The 4,757-nt window shown below is 39.0% G+C and overlaps 1 pseudogene; it reads left to right on the forward strand.

Moving 5' to 3' along the window:
- The first annotated feature begins 3,152 nt into the window (after positions 1 to 3,152).
- Positions 3,153 to 4,356, forward strand: LOC143656772 (DNA primase small subunit pseudogene; annotated as a pseudogene).
- Positions 4,357 to 4,757: the final 401 nt, after the last annotated feature.

Consider the following 4,757-nt stretch of genomic DNA (forward strand, 5'->3'; position numbering starts at 1 on the left):
CTAATTTGGGTAGCCCAAGGTGGAGCCAGTCATCATTATCACTGAGAATCACTATTCTTAACAACAGCACTTCTCAAACTTTAAGGTATATATGAATTACTGTCAGCTCTTGTTAAAATGCAGATTCAGATTCAGTAGGGCTGAGGTGTGCCTGAGATTCTGCATTTGTAACAAGCCCCCAGGTAATGCCAATATTCCTATTTCTCAGACCACACTTTGAGTATCAAGGTCCTAGAACTCTACCACTGACAGCAGGAAAAAAACCAACAGAGACATGAAATCTTGGCACACTGTAACTGCTGGCAAGTTATATTCCCTTTCTGAAAAATTCCCTAAATGGTGAAAGTCTGCCTGCTAAAGACTAAATTATATAAGTAGTGTTCTTTTTAAGTCATTTATTTTATCTTTAAAACATCTTTAGAAATATGGTCCAGTAGAGTGATCCTATGGACATGTAAGGGAAATGGTAACAAACAAAATGCAGACATGCCAGTAACTAAGGCTATTCTCATTAAAATTAAGAGGAACTTGATGATCTAGCTGTCCCCTCCAACTTTTTACTCACTACCAATTTTACAGATGAGGAATCTGAGGCCCCACATAACCCAAATATATATAGTAGCTACCCCACATACCCAAATGTATAGTAGCAGATTCAAGATTAGAGTCAGGACCAAAGTTCAGGTTTCTTCCCTTCCTTCCTCCCTTCCTCCCTCTCTCCCTTCATTCTTTCTGTCTTTCCCTCAATAATCAAGTAACATTTATTTTGGAATGAGAAGATTTTAATTCTTCCAAAGATAGCATCTCTCTAAGTGTTTAAGAAGAGCCCTTATTGTACTAAACAAACAATGTGTTAATGTTTTGTGACTAGCTGGTCTGGATAAACCTCAGGAAACATGTTCAATAGCAAGATGTTACCAAGATGGCAAACTGCAGGGTAGAACTTTCTATCCATAGCAGAACAGGGTCCCTATTACCCAGTTTAAGTCACCTGATGATCCTGCTGAAACAAAGTTCAACTTTTTACCCCTACTAAAAAGTCCCCTACAATCTGGCCTCAACCTAATCTTCCATCATCCCTTACTGGTTCACTCTGCATTCCACTTAAACTCGTTTCTCATACATACTTTATGCCACAGTTTATTCTTAAACCACCATGAGTTCATGTGCACATGATTAAATCTGGCACCTTCTGAGATCTTGAACTTTGGAATTCTGCTGAGCAATTGATCAATCTGAAAATGGGTCCGGACCTCACAATGGGTCTACCCTTCAAGGGACTGTGGTCATGATCTTTCCACAATAAAAGCACTTTCCTTTTCTCTTCTGGCTTCTTAATGCCACCTCAGGTGAATTTCCATTGTGTGGAGCCAAACAATTGTCATGCTGTGGCCAAAAGATGAAGAAGCAACAGGGAGCTGATTGTCTGCCCTCTGACAAGACTGAGCAGCAGAGGTGGCCTAGTAGCATAGAGAAGGAGTGGCCTGCCCAGGGATGATCTTATCTTCTCCTGTGGGGCTGTAAAGTTTGAGGGAATAGAAAGGTGATGGTGTGGCAACAAAGCCTTCAACATATTCCGCGGCAGCAGATCATTCTCTATTCTGTTTTACTCCCCAAATTGGACTCTCTCAGGAGTCAACAAAGCCTTCCCCCTCACTTTTTTTTAATTAGACAAGTTGTAGGTTAACAGAAAACTCATGCATAAAATATGAAGTTCCTATATACCACCTTATTAATAACAAGTATATTAGGGTGGTACATTTGTTACAGTTGTACTATTAACTATAGCCTATCAGTTACAATAGGAGTCACTGTTTATGTTGTACCAGGAGAGTTTAAAATATTCAGATAAACAGAAATTGAGAGAGTCTGTCAGCAAAAGACTAGCCCTACAAGAATTAATAAAGGGGCGGGCCGCGGTGGCTCAGCGGGCAAGAGTGCTTGCCTGCCATGCCGGAGGACCCCGGTTCGATTCCCGGCTCCAGCCCATGTAAAAAACAAACAAACAAACAAAATATAATAAAACAAGAAAATGTTTAAAGATGTTTCCCTTTCTTCCTCCCTTCCTTCCTTCCATCCTTCCTTCCTTCTCTGTCTTTCCTTCCCTTCCTCCCTCTCTCTTTAAAAAAAAAAAAAAAAAAAAGAATTAATAAAGGGAGTTCTGCAGGTTGAAAGGAAAAACAGGAGAAAGTGGATGGAGTAATGTGAAGAAATGAAGATCTTCAGTAAGTGTAATTAAAAGGGTACATGCAAAACCCAGTGGTACTGTATCTTCAATATACAACTCTGTTCTTTAATACATATAAGAGTCAGAATACAATGGAACAAGAAAGAAGCATTTTGTCTGATAATGGACAAAAGTGAAGTAAAAAGAGGTAATGTAGGACAAAAACAACATAAACAGGGGAAACACAAGGATATGGGACCACAGAACGTGTATGCTGTTGAGGATAAGTTGACATATCTTCAAATTAGTAGATTACAGATGTAGGTTGTATAATACAAACCCCAGGGTAACCACGCAGAAAACATTTTAAAAATAAAAGAAACAGCAATGAAAAAGGGATGAGTCAGATCACAAAAGATCAATTATACAGAAAAGGAGTTTTCAATAAGGAAAAGAGGAAAAAAATTTATGACATACAAAAATCAAAGGACACCTGCCTGTGCACCAGGCCCCATGCATCCCCACAGCCGCCCCCATCCACCTCCCACTGCACCCTACCTCTGGTTCCCCATGCCACACCCTGCTCCTGCACTACAAGGCATGCCTGCAATGCACCCCATTCTCATGGTCCACGTACTGTACCTCCACAACCCTGCGCCCCACACCGCATGCTCACAGGCACCAATGCAGTCTATACCTGCGTTGCAACCCATTACCACCCATTGTGCCCCACCCAACGCCCTGCATCCTGTACCACATCCATCACACAAATACAAAGCTTTAGACTATTGAAGGAAATCACCTTCCAAAGTAACCCTATCAAGATATTTACGTGCCTCGAAGGCAAAAGACAATCAACAAGCATATCAAGATGCGGACAGATAAAGCACAACCTAATGATCAAATTAAAACACTGGAGAAGACACAGACTTTGGAACAACTAATCAAAGATATTCATATAACTCTACTAAATAAAATCAATGGGATGGCTAATGGCATAAAGGAGATCAAGAAGACACTAGAAGTGTACTATTGCTGGCTCAACTATGGTGGAGTGATAAATTATTTCAACACCATGAATTTTCATTCACTTTGAAAGATGATATTTACATTTGCTACCAATCCTTCAACAACCAGAGTGAGCTGGAAACGGAGATACAGAAAAGGAATCCATATATGACTGACATAAGTGCAGTGTATTCCCACAGACCTAGTCAATACAATACCATGAAGCTGGGAGCTTTCCAGTCTCAGGGAAAAGAGCTGGTGTTTGACATTGATATGACAGACTATGATGATGTGAGGAGATGTTGTAGTTCTGCAGACATATGTTCTAAGTGTTGGACCCTCATGACAATAGCCATCCACATCATCGAGCAAGCGTTGAAGGAGGACTTGAATTTAAGCATCGTCTCTGGGTATTTTCTGGAAGGAGAGGCATTCATTGTTGGGTCTGTGAGGAATCAGTTAGAAATTTGTCCTCCCCAGGATGTTCTGGGATAGTTGAGTATTTGAGTCTTCTAGAGGGTGGTCAAGAAATTAAAAAGAAAATTCACCTTGGTGAATTTAAGTCTATAAGCACAATTAAAAATACTTTGAAGACTGTGCCTTGGTCAACCAAGATATTCTTGAAAATAAATCAAGCTGGGATAAGATTATAGCTCTGGCTCATGAAACCATTCATGAGGAACTTCACCAAGGTTTCCAAAAGCATCACAGTTCACTTCAGCATTGGGAGTATCTGAAGTAGCCAGCAGATGCCAGAATATCAAAAATAACAAATGTGGGTTCTGGCTGGAATGGTAAATTATATTCCAGTACTGTTTTCCACAGCTGAATATCAATGTTAGCAAAAGACCCAATAATTTACTGAAGAGCCCTTTTAGTAGTCTTCCTAAAATAGGTGGCATTTCTGTTTCCTATTGATTTACAGAATGTGAATTAGTCTGATCCACTTTCTGTTCCAATCATAAGCTCTATCTGCCATGAACTGGATACCATTTCCACTAATGAAGAGGAAAAAGAGAATAAAGCTAAGTCTGACATCAAATACAGAACCAGAGATTATAAGAAGACTGGTCTAGCTCCTTATGTGAAAATTTTTTAACAATTTCTTGAAAACCTGGACAAATACCAAAAAAGTTGAACTTCTCAAGAAGAGTGATTTACAGAAAGATTTTTGTAGATAACTCCCCTCAAACCAATATGTCTATCTTCTACCTTCAACCAAAGACCAAATACTTCAAGAGCCATTTAATAAATATGGCATAACCATGAATGTATCTTAATGTTCAAAGTAAAATTTCCTTTTCTTGGGAAATAATTACGCTGAAAAGATTCCTTGAGACCACTGATGAGAGAGTATAAGCATTCTTAGAAAGAACACTAAAAAGAAGAATAAATGATGGTTGGATTTCAGATAAGATTTGTAAAATTTAATAATATATAAAGATAATTCTAAGATTTCTGATATAAATATGCCATTCAACCAAGTACTGTAAATAGAGTAAGTAATAACATATCCAAGACTTTCCTCTCAGCTCAACGTAACCTCCAATTTCTGGATGAGTTAAGGTTTTGTCCTTAATTC

Source organism: Tamandua tetradactyla, chromosome 15, assembly GCF_023851605.1.
Source record: "Tamandua tetradactyla isolate mTamTet1 chromosome 15, mTamTet1.pri, whole genome shotgun sequence".
Classification (NCBI taxonomy): Eukaryota; Metazoa; Chordata; class Mammalia; order Pilosa; family Myrmecophagidae; genus Tamandua; species Tamandua tetradactyla.